This window comes from Kogia breviceps, chromosome 11 (assembly GCF_026419965.1).
Source record: "Kogia breviceps isolate mKogBre1 chromosome 11, mKogBre1 haplotype 1, whole genome shotgun sequence".
NCBI classification, from domain to species: domain Eukaryota; kingdom Metazoa; phylum Chordata; class Mammalia; order Artiodactyla; family Physeteridae; genus Kogia; species Kogia breviceps.
This window is the reverse complement of record NC_081320.1, coordinates 41,629,349-41,651,018: the sequence shown is the minus strand read 5'-3', so window position 1 is coordinate 41,651,018 and position 21,670 is coordinate 41,629,349. Positions and strand designations below refer to the sequence as shown.

Genomic DNA, 21,670 nt, shown 5'->3' with positions numbered 1-21,670 from the left:
TAATGCAATATGAAGCCTGACACAAAGCTAAGAGGTTTTTAAAAAGACACACACACACACACACACACACACACACACACACACACACTCTTCTACTTTATGATGAGTTAGCTGACTATTAGTTGTGCCTACACAACAGCTATTCCATTCCTCCTGCTGGAAGAGTTCCAATTTGTTCTGGTATTTCACCTTTCCGTCCTACAGCAAGGGGTAAATACTAATTTAGACCAATCATGGTAATTCCATTCCCTTGTCAGTGACCAGTTAACAGATGACACAACTGATGGAAGTAAAGGGAAGTTTGGAAGTGAGGATCCAAGGAAAGGTTCCTTTCCGGAAGGATGCAGGAAAAGAAATTGCTTTTCCTACTTTGGACATTGTCCTGTATAATGCTTAGGGATGAAGCAACCATCCTGAGAAGAGAGGAGATATTGCCAATAATTTGAGGACTGCAAAGGGGAAAGATGGAAAACAACTGGTTTTGCTGTTTTTTTGTTGTTCATCCTTGATGATGAACTAATCCTGAAACAGTCCTATCTCCAGACTTCATGTTATGTGCATTAATAAATTTCCTATTTTAAGGGAAACTTCCTATTTTCACTTTGTCTCAATAGTCTGCTACTTTAAAAGGAAAGTATCCTAAATGCACAACACTGTTCATTCTTCAAAGGTAGCAGGCAAATCAAAGAAACAACCAGCAGCCAGTCAAAGTCTAAGGATGGCTAAGGAATCCTGTTTCCAGGACCTAGACTGCTCTTCCTGGTTTTCTTCTTAGTTAAGAGTTAACTCCCAATTCACTCTTCAAATCTCAGCTTGCACCTTACTTTTTCTGGAAACCTTTTCTAATCACATAGACTCTGTTATGTGTTCCTCCTTTGTTATTAATGCCATCACAGAACCTATTTAACTATATTCTGATTACCCATTCACTTGTCAGTTTCCCCATACCAAAATGTTAATCTCCTGTGTATTGAGACTGCGTCTTACCCATTTCATCTCCAGCTCATAGCACACAGCCTGGCACAGAGGAGATCCTCCATGTATGCTAAAGATAGAGAAAGAGAAGGAAGGGTAGGAAACTAACATGTGGGTTTCTGACTGCCTCAAAGATGGATGCAAAAGAGTATCATATCGGGCTTCCCTGGTGGCTTAGTGGTTGAGAGTCCGCCTGCCGATGCAAGGGACATGGGTTCATGACCCGGTCCGGGAAGATCCCACGTGCAGCGCAGCGGCTGGGCCCGTGAGCCATGGCCGCTGAGCCTGCGCGTCCGGAGCCTGTGCTCCGCAATGGGAGAGGCCACAACAGTGAGAGGCCCGCGAAAAAAAGAGTATCATCAAACAAAGTTTATCTGTTGAGATGTTTTCAGAACCAAGGAAAACTTCAAGACACAGAAGACTGAACATTTTGCTTTTGTTTTTGATTAGTCCAAGAAAAAAATTCCAGAATTTTTGTTCTTTTCTTTTTCATATATATGTTTTTTAACTTCTGTCATGGTTTTAGTCCTGAAACATTTTCTTCTTATTAAGCTCCATAAAGCATCATTAGTATTTCTGTTTATTCCAAAAGTTAAAAATAAAGTGGAAAAACAGATTTGAGCAGGATGTTGAAAGAGAAACTGCAGGAGGTCAAGAGGATTTTAAAGTCCCTTCTCTTCCTTACTTCAGTTTGTCTATCAATTTAATTCAGACCTTACTATGGTAATTTGGATGCTCTGAGTGCAAAATGTGAAAGTAGATCACTGTATATCACCATCCATGACAGGGGAAGCATATGCTAATTGATGAAGTCTAAGCTGAAGACTACACCCAAATGTTTTTGTACTGCCACAGGAGACCAAATACATTCAAATCCTTTTCCCACCTTTGCAAATACCAAGGTATCCAACTGGCTTCACTAAGATAGCCCACGCAACCAAAAGAAGTTGTGATGGAACTCTCCCTCAAGGCAGGAAGGGAATCCCACACTTCCATGATGGCTATTTTCAAAGGGTTAAAAACAGGGTAGAGAAGTTTCAAATGGCACCTAGCCAAAGAGCCTACTAAAAACTAGGTATTGGTTAAATAGCACAGGAAAGTGGAGAAGGGGACCTTGTCACAAAACATCAGTCAAATCAACAACAGACTATTAGGAAATAAACTAATGAAAGCAAGAAAACTCCAAATTAAGGATACGGAGACTGCTCTAACTACTACCATGATAATGTCACACTGTGAGAACAATTAATCAGCATAAGCAACTGAAGACACAAAAGCACTACAGGATATGTTAGGGGCTTCATCTTGGCCTCTGTATCAATTTGCATTAATAAGTACAATAAGATTTATTTCATAGCAGCTTTCAGTGGTGGTCATAAAATCTGACAGCTAAAAGTTGGGTTTCAGATGCTACTGCCAAATAAAAGAAATACTCCATCTACAGCCTGGTGATACTGATTGAATCTAATACATTTGGTATATACAGGGTTATAATTAACACTGGTAGATTAGCTCCAGTTTCACTGCATGGAATTCAAAGTGTCAAGTTTAACACTTAAACATGTAAAGTTAGAACAAAATGAAACTACAGATTCACTTACTATCTACCACCATCATAATGTGTCTGAATCTAGTGTATGTTAGTAGAACTCTTTAAGATCCTTTACAAAAGATTTAAGTATTTAATTTAAATAATTACTCTGAAGAGCTATGAAAATATTTTAAAAGACTGCCTATTAATTGAAGAAATGCTTCAGATTCTCCACACTTAAAATTATCATTATGGTTCCAATGACAGGGATCATAAACGTATTCATACAGAAAAACAAACCAATGGGGGGTCGGTATTAGAAACACTTAAGTGAACAGTCCTGGTCTTCTTATGCATGTAGATTTAATGTGGGCCTAACAAAATTAGACCAGCCAAGTTTCCCAGAATCACTAAATCAAACTATAATAAATGTGACGTCATTTGTAAATGTGTATGTTGTGTATAGTATGTATGTACCTACATAAGTATACATTATATACACATATTTGTATGTTATATAGTGTATATGCTATATGTATGTGTCTGTGATACACACACACATGCACGAAACAAACACACACGCACATACTTTTCTGATTTTCTGAGAAAGAACCAGACTTGCCAACATCACATTCAATTCCTGGTCTAATTTCACACCCCATGGCCAAAAATGATCACAATTTAAGACTCCTTAAGTCTATAAGCAATGAAGACCCTGAAAGGAGGATGGATAAAAGGTATCAGAATAGTTTCCACCCTAAAAAATGATGGAGAACTAAGTAGGCAAAACAGGATAAAGTTCCATGGACAATATGTAAGACTGGATATACCATGGAAAACCTTTCTACTACTAAACTTCTAAAACCACTGAATTAAGTTTCTAAATCTTTTTTAGTGCGTGGCTAAGCAAAAAAGAAAATAAGGAAAATTTCCAGAGGCTAAAACAAAACTGGAACAGGAATCTAGATTCTACCAATCTCTTATAACCTAATGCTTCTATTTTATAGCTATATAGAGAACAAGAGACAAAACCTAGGGCCCACAAGAGATGAGGAGTCCAATGAGAGGCCTCCAAGTGAGTAAAGCCAAGACACCCAAGGGCTACACCCTTAGTGAAAGATGTAGAAAAATTCTTCCCCATAAAAGGAGGCTGAAAGGAAACTTACTTGTTTTGGGTGGGGAAGCGGGGAGACAGACTCCTGGGATAATTTGAAGCCACAGCCTGGCCTTCTCACCCAAAGGGAGGGCCCATGTTCATACTTAATATTACCTGTGTGGTCTGAGATATCTCAAATTGAGAATTTATTTTAAAAGTCTGGTTGTTAATGCCCCCAGAAAACTGACTGAAGAAAAGGAAAAGCTTCTCTAGAGGAATACATCTTAACAATAGTTCTAATTATTTTCACAAATAATAACATTCCTTTGAGCTGAACTCAAGTATCAAAAACCATGAAACACACAAGAAAACAAAGCATATAAATAAGAATCAACAAAAACAACAGAATCAGACTTGCTTGAAAATAAATATGTATAAATTAAAAATAAACGTGCAATATGTTTAAAGAAACATGAGGGAATTACCAAAACAAAAACAGACATACTGGAAAAGACAGAACTTTCTGAATAAAAACTATAATTACTGATATTTAAAAATTTAATAAATGGGAAGGGACAATATTTAACTAGGAAGTATGCATAAAACTTATACAAAATGCAGCACAGAGACAAAAGATATAAAATGTCTTAGTCTGTCAGGCTGCTATAACAAAATACCACAGATTGGGTAACATAAACAACAAAAATTTCTCTCTCACAGTTCTGGAGCTGGAAGTCTGAGATGAGGGTGCCAGCATGGTCAGGTGAGGGCCCTCTTCTGGGCAGCCAACTTGTATCCTCACAGGACAGAAAGGGCAAGCAAACTCTCTGGGGCCTCTTTATAATGGCACAGAAAACTAATCCTGTCCATGAAGCCTCTACTCTCTTGAGATAATCACCCCCAAAGGTCCCACCTCTTAATCCTCTTAATACCGTCACCTTGGGGGTTAGGATTTCAACATATGAATATTGATGGGACACAAAACACTCAACCTATAGCAGGAAATAATAAAGAAAGGTTAAGAACATAAAGAATAAGATGGGTTTAATGGGAGCTCTAGTAAAAATTAACAAACAGCTTCCCTGGTAGTGCAGTGGTTAAGAATCTGCCTCCCAATGCAGGGAATATGGGTTCAATCCCTGGTCCAGGAAGATCCCACATGCCTCGGAGCAACAAAGCCCGTGCGCCACAACTAGTGAGCCTGCACTCTAGAGCCCGCAAGCTACAACTACTGAAGTCTGTGCACCTAGAGCCCATGCTCCACAACAAGGAGAAGCCACTGCAATGAGAAGCTCGAGCACCGCAACGAAGAGGAGCCCCACTTGCCACAAATAGAGAAATCCCGCGTGCAGCAATGAAGATCCAATACAGCCAAAAATAAAATAAATAAATAAATTTATTTTTTAAAAAAACAAAAAACACGTAATATTCGGAGAAATAGCTGAGGATTTCCCAGAACTGATAAAAGATACAGGAAGTTGTTATCCTCAAAATAAAAAGACAAACCTATAAGCCTCACCAAAAGAAGTCCCCCAACAGAGGAAGAGCACTTGTCTCTATTCAGCTCTATCTACCAACATTTAGAACTCACTGCCATTCTCTTCATGACTCAATTACAGTCGTGTGTAGAACCTTACACTGATGGAGCTAATTATAAAATACATGAACCGTTAGCAGCATCCAAACATTTGGTGTGTCTTTTACCAACTCATTCTTCCATGACTAGAATATTTATTCCAAACTACTGCCATTCTCTTTAAGAGTCCAACCTTGATCCAGTAACTTACTTGTGCCACCCAATTTCATAAAGAAAATACAAGCTTATTAGGCATGAATCTTCTTAATTTCCTGCATTCCAATATACAAGTCTATCTATATCTCTATCTACCCTTACATTTGTGCATTCCTATCTCAATAAAACAGACATCCTACCTTACTTATAAGACTAGTCCTATGTTCTAAAAATCTCCTTTCTCCTGTACCCCATCAATACTTTTTTAAATGTCTGTACTTTTCATGTTTCAGCTCTACTGACTTCTTTTCCTTAACAAAACATGTCCCCTCTTAACAAAATAACTTGGCGCTTTTTTGTGTCTTTTAAATGAAGTACTATTAAAATTAAAATCTCTCTTCCAATAATTTTAATCTGGTATCCTTTCTCTTTCCCTCTTTCTCCTTTCACAGTTAAGATTCTTAAAAGAGCAGTCTATACTCACTTCCTCCATTTCCTCAAATTGGATTTGCTCTTCAATACAGTGTAACCTGTTTCTTACCCACATCCCTCCAATGAACCTATTCTTGCTAAGGTCAATAAAAGCCTACTAACTGTCAAATCAAATATTCATTCTTCTGTTCATCATTTACTTGACTCCTCTTTTATATGTGCCATCGCTAACCACCTCCTCTTTCTTAAATATCTACTCCCAGGGTTTCTATTACATTCCCCTTCTCAGTCTCCAATAATTCTTTGTCCTTCTGACCCTCAATACCTGCTTGGACTTCATCTCTTCTCATTCTTCATATTCCCTCGGAGATGTCACCAATACTTCAGCTTTCACTGTTAATTAAACATCTTTGGTTCCCAAATCAATAACAAGGCATATCTTTCAAATCCTATAAACCTGAATATTCAACCACCATTCATCCTCAAACACATCTCAAACAGTGCATGTCAAAAGTTAAAATCAGGGCTTCCCTGGTGGCACAGTGGTTGAGAGTTCACCTGCCGATGCAGGGGACATAGGTTCATGCCCCGGTCCGGGAAGATCCCACATGACGCAGAGCAGCTGGACCCATGAGCCATGACCGCTGAGCCTGCGCGTCCGGAGCCTGTGCTCCACAACGGGAGAGGCCACAACAGTGAGAGGCCCGCGTACCACAAAAAAAAAAAAAATAAGTTAAAATCATTAACTTTTCTACCAAAACCTGCACATCCCTCCTATATTCACCATCTCAATTGAAACAACCAGAGCCACCCAGTTACCCACACTAGAAATACATAAGTTAACCTTGACGCCTCACTCCACGTCACACCTCCCTCCAACTAACCAAGCAATCACTAAGGCCTCCCAATCTAATTCCATAATAGCTTTTCTATGCTCTTCTTCCTCTCTATCCTCCTCTGCTACTGCCTTGCCCTGCATCATTATGTCTCCTCCAAGCAACTGTTTTCACCTCCCTCTCCTTATTTCCCTAAAAATCCATGTTCAATACTTCTCTCACAGTAATCTTCTTTAAATGAAATTGATCATGAAACACACACGCACACCACAATTTAGGATTAAGTCCTGCCTCAGGATCAAGCCCTAAGTCCCTAGCATAGTATGTAAGACCCCTCCATGTACAGATTTATCTTTGAATACTCCCCACCCTCTGCCTACAATCTCCTTACTATCACTTTATCTGGGAAATTCCTCCTCATCCTTCAAGATTCAGCTCATAACACACCCCTACTATAAAACCTCCCTTCCTACAACTACTATACCCTGATATAGAAACTCCCCTCCTTACAAACTAGGCAGAACCTAAGAAACTGTTCATAAAACCAGCAAGAATGCACTCTCTGGAGACATTTACACCAAATAGGATTGTGAGTCCATTCTTTGAAGATTCATACTGAAGGTTACTTTTCTCCTGCTTACTGATATGCTGATATTAGGCATCTTTTCCCAAAAGAAGCCAACTTCAACTACATTAAAAACCTGTTACATAAAAAAATCTACAAACAATAAATGCTGGAGAGTGTGTGGAGAAAAGGGAACCCTCTTGCACTGTTGGTGGGAATGTAAATTGATACAGCACTATGGAGAACAGTATGGAGGTTCCTTAGAAAACTAAAAATAGAACTACCATACGATCCAGCAATCCCACTACTGGGCATATACCCTGAGAAAACCATAATTCAAAAAGAGTCATGTACCAAAATGTTCATTGCAGCTCTATTTACAATAGCCAAGACATGGAAACAACCTAAGTGTCCATCAACAGATGAATGGATAAAGAAGATGTGGCACATATATACAATGGAATATTACTCAGCCATAAAAAGAAACGAAATTGAGTTATTTGTAGTGAGGTGGATGGACCTAGAGTCTGTCATACAGAGTGAAGTTAAGTCAGAAAGAGAAAAACAAATACCGTATGCTAACACATATATATGGAATCTAAGAGAAAAAAAATGGTCATGAAGAACCTAGGGGCAAGACAGGAATAAAGACGCAGATCTACTAGAGAATGAAGTTGAGGACACAGGGAGGTGGAAGGGTAAGCTGGGACAAAGTGAGAGAGTGGCATGGACATATATACACTACTGAACGTAAAATAGATAGCTAGTGGGAAGCAGCCGCATAGCACAGGGAGACCAGCTCGGTGCTTTGTGACCACCTAGAGGGGTAGGATAGGGAGGGTGGGAGGGAAGGAGATGCAAAAGGGAAGAGATATAGGGATATATGTGTATGTATAACTGATTCACTTTCTTATAAAGCAGAAACTAACACACCATTGTAAAGCAATTATATTCCAATAAAGATGTTAAAAAAAAACCTGTTACAGCATGTAATAGCTTATCTTTAAGAAATATATTTAAAATTCTATTTTCAAAAAATGAAGCAACAAATTCTGCTAAAACACCTAGACCTATCCTTGATAAGAAGTCATATAAGATAAGTGGTACCCCTTTACAGTCACAGTATCCTCATTTACCACCTGGCTCGTATTTTGACACTGTGCAAATCTGAACCATCCTTGAACCTATGAAATCATGTGTGATTTGAGGTAAATTTCACCAGAAGCACTATTATCCTATTTTGCCTTAAAGTTCTTGAACAAATGCATAATAATATCCTAGAAATTAATGGGCACCATCACTTAATGACATTCACTGATGGAAAGCTGAATTGATACTCTTTTGTTTTGAAATGTTTATTTGTTCATATTTTTGAAAGGGTACTACACTGAGCACTCTACACAGTAATGATTTATTTACATGTCTATATCCCCTACAGGACCATGAGTTCCTTGAGGGTTTACACCTGGAACAATGCCCACCTCCCACAGAGAAGACATTATAAAGTGACAAAGGGCCTAAAGCAGTGCCCAAAAATGTTTCAACATTTAGACTTTCTCCAAAGACAAGCACTAGAGTTAATAATAAACATTCTTGCTTCAAAAGTAAATTCAAGTTCTAGCAGTGCAAATAATTTGTACTTCAGCTAAAATGCTAAATACAAAAGGAAGGAATCAGGAGAAGAAGGAACTTAGAAGGTTCAAGGAAATCTACTGTAGAAGTGTCTGGGAATAATTTATTTCCCTAGCTCTCCTCAAACCTTCTCTGGAAGCTAGGAAAAGGAAGATAATTAAATTGCAACAAGACCTGGCTCTGAAGGGAACTGGTATTTCTGGCCCTTGTTGCCAATAGAAGGGGAAGGGTGACAGCTGTCCCTAAGGGCTTTTAGAAAAAAATTGCTTCCAGGTGGAAAGTTTTTATGGTACTCTGCAGCCTGGAGCCATTTTTTGCTTTCCTTCTTAACTACTGATGATTAAACCATGGACAATCAGACTGAAACAATGGAAACAGCTCCCAAACATCATGGTTATATGCTCCAAATTACCAAGCTAACTCTCAAAGGAGAGAAAAAAATTTGTTGGCAAAGTCTTTCTTTTTTTAAGGGGGAGGGCAGGGTGGAGTCTGTTAAAGATTTTTATTTGGTAGAACATAAAAGTAGTCAAGAATTCTGTACCATAATGATAAACATTAGTCTCATACCCAGACTAGACACCATAATGTACAGTCACAGAGAGCTGAACAAAGGGCAATGCTAAATGTCCTGCTATTTAGCAACTTTTCATTATTCTATTTTGACCTGGATCAAGTGTTCTATTAAATGGTTATCATAGGGGTATGCAGAGAAATCCTACCACACATCATACGGAACAGCTAAGTTGATTTATACCTGATCATGGTTTTGAAAAAACTCTGAGGTGTAAGTCTGAGTTTGTAATGATGGCTCAAGAACATGAGGGGGAAAAGTTACGTATAGTACCAACTCATAAGCAAAGAAAATTAGAGGCCAATCATTCAACCACCCAGCAACTCAGTCTAGGAAATCTTACTATACCGATATCACCCAGAACGTTAAAGGATAAATCCAGCTCAAAATTACAACAGTAAACATAAGCATTTTAAAAATAATGTACCAAGCCTTCTGCTGAACATTTTACATACACTAACTCACTTACTGCTCAAAAATAATCCTACTGGAGTAGTTATCATTATCATCATTTCACGCATGAAGCAACCTTTCTGACATTGTCAGTACACAAAAACATCTACCTTCTCCAGGTTGCTACAGTTATATCAAGGAAAAGATGAAAGAAAAAGGATGAGAGGGAAGAAAAGGAAAATGGGACAGAGGAAGATGAGCACAAGAAGGAGGAGGCAGAGAAGAAAATCACCACAATAATACAAATAATACAAATGGCATGTTTGAATAAGGCAATTTGACTTTCTTCTTTCTACTTTTCTAACTTTTTATTTTCTTAAACATGTATTGCTTTTATAATTGAAAAAAGGAAGTGCATTTTTAAAAGTCTAGAATAGTACCTGGTTCATAGTAGATGCTCAATAAAATATTAATTAAAATTAAAAACCAAACAAGAACAAACACTTCAGAGTAACCTGGGGCCTAGTTTTTAATAATTATTCAAAAACAATTATGTAAAAAAATAGAGAAGAATTTCTTCTCACAATCTATCACCGACAAACCCAAGAAGCAATCACCACTGATCGTAATTTTTTTTTTTTTTTTTTTTTTTGGTCACACTGCCGCAGCTTGTGGGATCTAAGTTCCCCAAGCAGGAATCAAACCCATGCCCCTCTGCAATGCAAGCATGGAGTCCTAACCAATGGACTGCCAGGGAATTCTGGAATTTTTAAAATTCAGCATCTCTTCTATATTCTAACCTTCTCATTACTGATCATAACTTCAAAATGTATTTAAAACATACATATATTTGATACCCTGAAATTTTTTTATTTGAAAACTCACATAGCAGTTTCCTAGAGCCCTTCCATAGCAACTATGAACCTCACCAATTAATGCTCTTTCATGATCCTTCAAATGGGAGGGGAAGAAGGGAGCCTCAATGGTTATTACCATGGAACCTCTGATCTATTTATTACTCAATTTAAGTAACTTGATTTGTGAATTGGAAAAGTAAGCCATTTTCTGTTGTTTCCTATACCACTAACATTGTATGCAAAGAACTCCCTACCAATATCATAAAGCTATTTACAAAATACCCTTCATGTTTTAGACGAAAATAAATGAGGACACACCCCTCCTCTCACACCATGTTTCCATTAGGATTCAATACTGTGCCATTTTTTCACAGAAGCATTTGCTTAAGGGCAGTATACACGAGGCCATTTTAAAGATCTCTCTTTAATATGGAAATATAGAAATGTACAGGAAAAAGGAACCTCAGAAATGATTGGCCTTAATTCGCAGATACAAGTTCAATTTTTTTAAAACATCTCTATCACATACTTGTCTAGCTTCTACTGAAACATCTCTAGTAAAGGGAAGTTCATTACAAGGCAACCAATCCCATTTCAATAGCTGTTGGTTCTTATAAAAAATACAATTTGCCTTCCTATAATTTTCACCATTTATCTTATTTTTGCCCTCAAAGGACCACCAAAAACGAGTCCTTGGTCCCTCCTTTCCCTTCTCCAGACTCAACAATCCAGATTATTCAACTATTCTACATACAGCCTTTCAATTCAGGCTTTTACCCTCTGAACACATTCTAGTAGTCAACATTCTTAAAATGCAACAAAACAGGCAGTGTAGTACAGTAGTCAAGAGCACAGGCTTCAAAGTCAAACTTCCTGGATTCATCTTGTTTATTAATTTTGTGACCTTGGGAAAGTTATTAAACTTCTCTATATTTTAGTTTCCACATCTATAAAATGTAGATAATAATAACCATTTCATACAGTTGCTGTGTAAAGATTAAATGGCATAATGTAAGTAAAGCATTCAAAACAGTACATGGCACACAGAAAGCACGCTATAAATATAAGCAATTTTCAGATCAAACATGGCCAAACTAGGAAAAGAAGACATCTCCTTTAACTTTGTTACTCGGCCTTATTAAAACAGCCTAATGCTTTAGTGTTTCTGGCAGTTACATCATACTGTACACTGAGCTTAAAGTCACATAAAATCAGCTGTGACGATGTGAGAGAGTGGCAGGGACATATACACACTACCAAATGTAAATTAGATAGCTAGTGGGAAGCTACAGCATAGCACAGGGAGTTCACCTCTGTGCTTTGTGACCACCTAGAGGGGTGGGATAGGGAGGGTGGGAGGGAGGGTGACAAAAGAGGGAAGAGTTATGGGAACATATGTATATGTATAACTGATTCACTTTGTTGTAAAAGAGAAACTAACACACTATTGTAAAACAGTTATACTCAAATAAAGATGTTAAAAATAAATAAATAAATAAATAAATTTAAAAAGAAATAATAAAATAAAATTTAAAAAAAAAGTCACATAAAATCTTTTAATTTATTTTTATAATACATTGCTATATTCATTCAGTTGATATTCTGAATCTACTACTTACTATTACAATTATAATCCTTTTTCTAGTCTTCTGAGATCTTTTGAGACAGAATTTTGTCATTAAACCTTCCATGTTCATGTTTTGCTTTGTTAAGTAGGTACGTGAATATTTTCACAAAAGAAAACTCAACTATGAGGAAGGGCAGACACCCAAGCAACTCTAGGACCTAAGAAAGGAGAACCCTGGAAAACACCAGCTATGTGAGATTTTCTGGTTCCATTTTAAGGGGGAAGGAAGAACTGTTAATCACATAAGGTCAAGTAGAGAGCTTGAAAAAGTAAATGTTCAATTTCAAAACAAAAAAATCCAGGATACAAAAGAAATCACCAACTCCACTTTCTTTAGCCAAGATTCAGCCCCACAACTGTGTCCAACTTGGAGAGAACTTGCTATGAGCAAAAGCTTTTAATGTCCCTCCTCTTTGAAGGCACAATGGAAACAATTCCCTAGAACAAAGGAGTTGTGTCTGCGAGCTCTCTGCTTTTTCAAGTTGGAAGGACAGTTGATTCACACCATGTGTCAGCAAGAAACACCAGTTAGAACCAAGTGAGATAAATTTTAGGCCTACTGAGCTGTTTAATATTAAACTGTAATAAACCATCTTTACAGCAAATTATTAACAAAATATTTGTTTACCCTCCCGTTTATATGCTTCCTTCTCTTGAAAAGAAATTCTAAGACAATTCATAATTCCAAGGTCACATATACACCATCAAGAAATCATTTTCAAATGTCAGCATCCAGAACCAATGATCTGGATCATATTTCCAAAACACTGCCCTGGCATATCACAGTCAGCCTTGCTATACAGTCCTTTGTGTTCCAAGATAGGGCTAGTTTAAATGCTGGTCATTGTCTTTGATTAAGACTTTACTTCTGTCATTAACTCTCTGTACATGGAGTCATCTTAGTATCCACTCTAGTCAATAAATTTACTTTATACCTAGACCAAGAAATAAAATATATGTTCAACTACATAAATGACACTAAAATGATCTTATTTTTAATACTTTGAAAGATAAAAAAAGATCTGAAACAACCTTGATCTATATGGACTTATATGGAAAAATTGTTCTAAAACAATCAAAATAAAATTTAATAGAATGAGTGATACCAAAACTCACACCATTAAAAAAAAAAGACTGGAGACAGACTAGCTTAACATGTTAAGAGACATTTTTCCGAAAACAGAGGTCACTAAAGCCAAATGATTGGTTCAATACAAGGAATTAAGTAATTTACAATGGGTAATTGGGAAAAGTAAATTGCCTGCCTTTCAGAAATGACCCTATGATTAAAGTCTGTTATATAAGTTGTTAGATATCCTGAGGCCTAATGCATATTTTCATTACTTATCTATCATCAATTATATATTATCAGTTAATCTCGTCTAGATCATATAACTTCTTTGGAGAATCTGACACCCTATACAGGTCAATTCTCAGTCAACAAAATGACAATCTAATATGGCCTTAAACATCACTGAAGAAACAAATATTGCTTACCAGTAAATTACTTCTTCATAGGATTATGTTTAGGTCACTCTCCAAAAGCTATGGAATATCACTATCACACTAGTTCTCCAATCTAAGGAGTAACTTGATTGTTTACTTAATGAGGGGAAATGAGAGTAATTTTCTTCAATGTTCATGATACACTAAACCAGAAGAAATAAACTTTTAAAATGCAAGAGAAATTTGACTATTAAGTAATAAAATAACCAAATAATGAAATAAAATGACCACAGCAAGTTAAACAAAAACTGTTTTCTCAGAAACTTAAGAAAACTGGCTATACCAGGTGGTTTGGACATTTTACCATCATAGGCTCACTTAATAAGCATTTATTGAGAATTTACTAAAATGAAGACAAGAATGTTTCCCTTTGAGGAAGCATATACTATAATAAGAAAGGCACAAGGAAACACAATTGAAGGTAATTATAAATTATTAATCTGTATAGAAATTAATATAATGTTTAAATCTGTACACCTAAATCTGTACAGCATTATAAAAACATAATGTTCACTGTGGAATTGGATTAATCAGAAAAGGTTTCTTGGAGTTGCTGAAAACCAGTAAAAAAAAAAAAAAATGAGGAAAAAATAACTTAAAAGGATACAGAGGAGGGAAAAAAGAACACAAACAAACAAACAAAATGACTGCAGATCTGTCATCCAAATTATGTAAGCAAGACGACAATGGAAAGATATCTCCAAAGTGCTGAAGGAAAAATTGTAAACCTAGAATTCTACAGCCAGCAAACATATTCTCCAAAACCTAAGGACAAAGTTTTTTTTTTTCAGACAAAATCTTAGAGAAGTTTCCAGCATGCCTGCACTACAAGAAACATTAAAGTAAGTTCCTTAGGTGAAAAGAAATAAAATCAGGTCAAAATATGATATATACAAGGGAATAAAGAGCATAGGAAATGATAAATATAAATATTTTTATCATATTTTAAATTTATCTAAAAGATAACTGAAAGTTTAAAGCAAAAATAATAACAATGAATTGTGGAATTCATAACATATGTAGAAGTAAAATACATATCTATAACTCAAAGGTCAATAGGGAAAATGAAAGTATACTGTTACAAGGATCTTATGTTATACATGAATAGGTATAATATCATTTGAAGGCAAACTGTTGTCTTAATCAGTTCAGGCTGCTATAACAAATTACATAGACTGAGTGGCTTCATAAAAGTTTATTTCTCACAGTTCAGTAGGCTGAGAAGTCCAAGATCAAAGCACAGCATATCCAGTATTTGGTGAGGGCCAGCTTCCTGGTTTACCAGACAGTCATCTTCTCACTGTATCCTCATATTGCAGAGAACAGAGAGAGAGAGAGAGAGCAAGCTCTCATGTCTCCTCTTACAAGGGCACAAATCCCTTTCAAGAGGGCTCCACTCTCATGACTTCCTCATGAATTAATTAACTCCCAAAGGCCCCACCTCCTAATATCATCACGTTGGCAGGGGGAGTGGGGGGGGGTAAGGTATCAACATATGAATTTTGAAGGGACACAAAACATTCAGGCAATAGCAAACATAGTAAGTTAAAGATGCATACTGTAAACCCTACAGCAACCACTAAAATATAAATATAACAAAAAGGTATACTGAATAAGACAATAGTGGGGGAAAATTGAATCCTAAAATATACTCAGTTAATCTAATTTAGTTAAGGAGAGTAAGAAAAGAGAAAAAAAGGGACAAAGAACAGATGGGACAAATGAATAATAAACAACAAGATAACAGACTTAAACCTAGTCAAATAGGTAATTATATTAATGTAAATTATTTCCTCTTTTCCTGCTTTCTTTTTAATTAATTAAGTATATTTCCATTTCCCCCTTCCCATCTTTTTGAGCTATTGTTGTGATTCCTTTTGTGGTGCCTTGGTGTAGTTTTGTTGCTTGTGTTTACCCTGCTTGAGGATCTTTAAGGTTCTTGGATTTCCATTTTAATATTCCAGAGAAAACCACTTGGAACTTTTTAAAATGTTTTTGGTCTTAATTTTGTGGAAGTAAGCCCATATCTGTGAAACATATAATAATATTTCTTTTTTTTAATCAGTTTAGATATTGTCTTTCTGCTATAACCAGAGCAGATTTACCTCATCATACCATATCATTCCCCCTCCCTCTCCTCTCAACATACTTATATCACTTTTAGTTTTTCTAAAGGTTATTTTTGTAATTTAATATACTATGCTTAATACTGTACTTTTATTTCTTAATAATATACTTATGCTTTTATTTCTTACATCATTATCTATGACTACCTTGACCCCCTAATTGTGCAAAGTGAGGCATTAGCTCTCCCTTACTTTCTCTTCATTTCTTTTCCTCACTTTCTTCCAACTGCTGAAGTGGATTTTACATTGACTGGGTTGGGTTAATAACATATATACTCTGTTCCAGAATCATAACTGTTTTTCATGGTTTACCAGTACTTTGTCTTTAAAACCAATAAACAACATTTGTATTAGTTTAACTATATAAATATTCTTCACTTTTAAGCCAGGTTATATACTAAGATTACCATTCCTTTCTTATTGGAATTCTCCCCCCCTTTCTCTGGAAAACTCTCTTGATGCTCCCATTTCCCCTGCTCCATCTGAAATGACACCTATCCAGGCTTTCTGCATACCTTTTTGTGTGTGTGTGTGTGGTACTTGGGCCTCTCACTGTTGTGGCCTCTCCCATTGCACAGCACAGGCTCCGGACGCGCAGGCTCAGTGGCCATGGCTCACAGGCCTAGCTGCTCGGCAGCATGTGGGATCTTCCTGGACCAGGACACGAACCCGTGTCCCCTGCATCGGCAGGCGGACTCGCAACCACTGTGCCACCAGTGAAGCCCCATGCATATCTATTTTTGATGTTCTTTCTTGGTTGACTTACAGAGCTGCTAAGATGATCAGAAATTAAGGGAACAAAATGCTGGAGACCAGGGGAAGAATGAGAAGGGGTGTGCCAACATTCTTAAGTCACTTTTTCCCAAGATATTTGCCAAGTCTGCACACAAGAGGCTAAGTTTCCAGTATAGGAATCAAGCAGAAGAGGTAGAGAAATCAGCTTTTGACAGTTTTGTGGCACTGAAGTGACATAAATTAGAGAAAAGAGGTAAAGATCCTAGAGGGGAAAAATGGTAAAAAACACAACACTCTTCTGTTTTTCCCTCAATACATGCGCTGAATTCTTAACCTACAGTGGGCAAGAGGCTAAGACGACAAGCAAAAGGCCTCTGAGAAGCAGAACAGAGTTTTAGGTTTTCTTGAGGTATGGTGTAAAGATCAGACACAGTGTCCACCTGAGGAAAGGGGCCCTAATCATCACTCCAAGACTGTTTGGAAAATGTGAAGGACTATAGCAAAAGGCAATACTGAACCAGAGATAGCCATAGCTCTGTCCCTGACTGGATTCAGATCACTGCCACTCTATCCACCTTACCGAAAAAGACAGGGTTGGGGGGAGTTTAACCTTCTCTTACGGAAGAGAAGGTTACCCAGAACCTCCGTGAGTTTTTTATCTCCATGCAGTCCAAAATTACCAAGCATGCCAAGGGAGAGGACCACAGAACTGAAAATCAAGATCCATAGATGATCCAAAGTCCTTTATGAGAAAAGGACTTTGAAATGTCTATGATTAATATGATAAGAAAAAAAGGGAGAAAGATGAACAAAATAGACAGAAAGATGGAAAATTCACCAGAGCCTTGAAATCTATGCTATTTAAAAGTTGAGAAAATTCAGAAGTGAAAATGTAATTTTTAAAATTAAGAGCTCCATAGATGATTTATCAACAAGAGGAGATTAGTGAAGATAAATTAATAGAAAATATCCAGATTAAAGCATAAAAAGGAAAGTAGCATGTGGTTTCTAAAGCTGGTCGCAGGAATAGGGCGTTCTCTTTGTCACACAAGTGGCACAGCTCATTTAAGCCAGTGGTGGAGGCGCTGAGGGAAGCTGCAGTGGGAGTGTTCAAGGATTCACTCTGGGTCCCCTAAGGTATTTCAGGCAAAGGTAACAGGCTGAATGATGTGGCACAGAGCCCTCCCCATGCAGGATGTGCTTTGGTCAGTACATTTAAAGTTGAAGTTTGCTACTAAAGATGGCAGATCCAGATGTCCTCACCGAGGTTCCTGCAGCATTGAAGCAGTTACCCAAGTATGTGATCCGGGGGTTTTATGGCACTGAGCATGCTTTGGCCTTGGACATCTTGATCCGAAACCTCTGTGTGAAAGAGGAGGACATGCTGGAGCTGCTCAAGTTTGATCAGAAGCAACTTCGATCAGTTTTGAATAATTTAAAGGGAGACAAATTCATCAAGTGCAGAATGAGGGTGGAGACTGCTGCACATGGGAAAACCACTCACCACAACTACTACTTTATCAATTATCGTACTCTTGTTAATGTGGTAAAATATAAATTGGACCACATGAGAAGGAGGATTGAAACTGATGAGAGAGATTCCACCAAATGTGTAGTAGTACTTTTACAGATTTAGAAGATAATCAGCTCTTTGATCCCATGACAGGAACTTTCCACTGTATTTTCTGCCACACAGAGGTAGAAGAAGATGAATCAGCAATGCCCAAAAAAGATGCACACACACTTTTGGCAAGGTTTAATGAACAAACTGAGCCCATTTATGCTATGCTTTGAGAGACAGAGGATGTGAACTTGGCCTGTGAAATACTTGAGCCAGAACCCACAGAAATACCAGCCCTGAAACAGAACAAGGACCGTGCAGCAACTGCTGCTGCAGCTGCTGACCTGGCAGATGGGCACCACCAGGAAGCATGGGCCACCAAGGTCCCTCTTATGAGTACTTATACACTCAGAATGTTGTCATTAACATGGATGACCAAGACGATCTTCATCGAGCCTCACTGGAGGAAAAATCTGCCAAAGAGAGAACTCTTTGGTTAAGAGAGAGCACTATCCAAGGAGCATATAGTTCTGAAGAAATGAAGGAAGGTGGCTTAGATATAGACTCGTTTCAGGAGCGTGAGGAAGGCTGTGCGGGACCAGATGATAACGAGGAGGTCACGCGAGCACTGCTCATTCATGAGAAGAAGACCCCCTCCACCACAGCAGGCTCAGTGGGGGCAGCTGCTCCTGTGACCACTGCCAATAGCAGTGACTCTGAGAGTGAGACCAGTGAGTGAGACAATGACTCTCCACCCTGTGCAGCAGCTGTGGCTGCACATCATGGGAAAGAGGATGAGGAGGAGGAGGATGAATTTGAGGAAGGAGCAGATGACCCCCTTGTCATGGTGGCTGGCCGTCCATTCTCCTACAGCGAAGTAAGCCAGAAGCCAGAGCTGGTGGCCCAAATGACACCCGATGAAAAGGAAGCGTACACAGCAATGGGACAACGCATGTCTGAGGACCTCTTTGACTGAGCTTTCCCTACCTTTTCCTCCCTTCTCTAATGCTCATTTCAAAAAGAAATTCCCTACGTTTGAAGAAAGTGTGTAGTGGCTTTCTGCCCCTCTTGATGTAAATCAACTGTTAATCTTATGCAAAGAGTAATGGGAGAGAAAGTTTGATTTTTATGCCAAAAACTTTCCCACGATATAGGTTGGCTATAAGCATTCCCTTTCCTATTACTACAGTATTAATATTTTGCTGTATTTCCTTATCTTTTTCCTTTCCCTTTTAAGACACATTTTCTCCCTTCTGAAATGACTGTGAGAAGTCTAAAGGTAAATTCTTCATGTCTGCCTGTAGAAGCTCATTTTGATAGGTTACAGTAATTCATTGATCACATCCTTATCTATTCTGACCAAGCATTCCAAACAGCTTCTGATATTGCTGTCAACCAAGCAGCTTGGCAACAGGCAAATCATTGATGAAGGAAAAAAAAAATCTTAAAACTTCATATTGCTTCACAGTTTAGGATGGAGTCAATATGTAAGGGGAGGTGGGAGTGTGTGTGGAAGAAGGATGGTTACGCGTAAATCTCATGATTAATTCCTAAACCAAAATTGGTGTCTTTAGAACTGACTTGACTGACAGATATTGTTTTGCTTAATGCCTTTTGGTCTGTATGTTGGATAATAGAAAACAGAAAGTGTGTTTGGTAAACCCTTAGGAAGAAATTAGAGAAGAAACAGGGATTTAGGACGAGGAGTCCATGTAAAGGGTTGAAGAGTGGGGAGTACTGGGAACAGTACCTTTTAACATTGTCTGAGTTTGTGCTGATTTGGAAATCCTTTATATAAAGCTGAGACTGGTCCCCTTCTTTTCCAGTTCTTCCACAGTGCTATAAATTGTTTAAAGAGGCCATTCCAGCAGAAATCGGTATATGACAATTGATTACTCCTCTCTCTTTTTTTTTCCTCTCAACATTATTGAAGGCATTTCTCTTTTGATTCTTGTCAGGCATGGTACTTTAGAGTGCATCCAGTATATGCACTGTAACCTCAAGGAAAATACTTTATTTTTGGTTCTGATATGCAGCATGGTATTATTCCTTAAGGCAGAACTTTAAAGAACTTTCATACAAGGGTCTACAACAATTGTATTTTTATAATATTTTCCTTTGCATTGTCATTTTAAGTATTTATCATTTTATAGTACTTGTGTAAAGTTAAGATAGATTTTAAACATCTGAGCCTTGTATAAAGTAATGATTCATTTACCTGGGTTGTATTATGACTGAATATTGACAATAAATCTATTTTATACTGACTGAAATTTGTTAATCTAGCTCTGTAACACCTTGGAGCATAATTTAAATGAATACTCTTCCCATTTAAAAAAAGCATAAAGAGGAAAATAAAAATATATATAAAAAATATATATATATAAAATACAGAAGACTATAAAAAATATGAAATATATGGGATAGAGTCAAAATGCGTACCCCAGCAGTTCTCAAACTGTTTGGTTTAAGGATATTTTCATACTCTTAAAAAATATGGAGCTCCCCAAGAACTACTGTATATGTGGTTATATTTATTGACATTTATCACATTAAAAATTAAAGCTGAATAAGAATTTAAACATAAGAATACATAAGCATATATTACATTAGCCATTAAAACAATGACTGTCTTCACATATCATATAGCCTCTGGGGTACTTCACTATATTCTCCTGCAAGAATCTGAGTAACAAAAGGAGAAAAACAAATACCATATGCTAACACATATATATGGAATCTAAGAAAAAAAAAATGTCATGAAGAGCCTAGGGGTAGGACAGGAATAAAACACAGACCTACTAGAGCATGGACTTGAGGACACAGGGAGGGGGAAGGGTAAGCTGTGACAAAGTGAGAGAGTGGCATGGACATATATACGCTACCAACGTAGGGTGGATAGCTAGTGAGAAGCAGCCACATGGCACGGGAAGATCAGCTAGGTGGTTTGTGACCACCTAGAGGGGTGGGATAGGGAGGGTGGGAGGGAGGGAGATGCAAGAGGGAAGAGATATGGGAACATATGTATAACTGATTCACTTTGTTGTAAAGCAGAAACTAACACACCACTGTAAAGCAATTATACTCCAATAAAGATGTTTTAAAAAAAAAGAATGTAAGTAAAAGAAGAAAACAATATCTTAGTGTTACTAGGAAAATAGTTTTAAATTTATGACTCTGCAGAAAGAGGTCTAGTCTTTCTATAATGGGGAAATGGCAATATTTAAAACATCATAGTCAACTATTTCCCAAAACTAATGAAAGATATCAATCCACAGTTTCAAGCTCTACAAACCCAAAAGGATAAATACAAAGAAAACTATACCTAAGCACCTCATAGTAAAACTGCAGAAAAACAAAAACATAGTAAAAAACATTAAAGGAACAACATTAAGATTAAGAGCTAACTTTTTAACAGGAAATATATGTCAAACAACAATTGAATTATACAATAAAGTGCTGAAAAAAATAAACTGCCAGCCTAGAATCCTAAAA

At 37.3% G+C, this 21,670-nt stretch overlaps 1 protein-coding gene and 1 pseudogene across 1 annotated transcript in view; one reads left to right on the top strand and one right to left on the bottom strand.

The window, feature by feature from the left end:
* Positions 1 to 21,670, bottom strand: part of EXOC6B (exocyst complex component 6B) — a 721,321-nt gene that overhangs the window by 637,615 nt on the left and 62,036 nt on the right. The gene's annotated exons all lie outside the window — the stretch shown is intronic.
* LOC131765832 (general transcription factor IIE subunit 1-like) lies at positions 17,855 to 19,151 on the top strand (annotated as a pseudogene).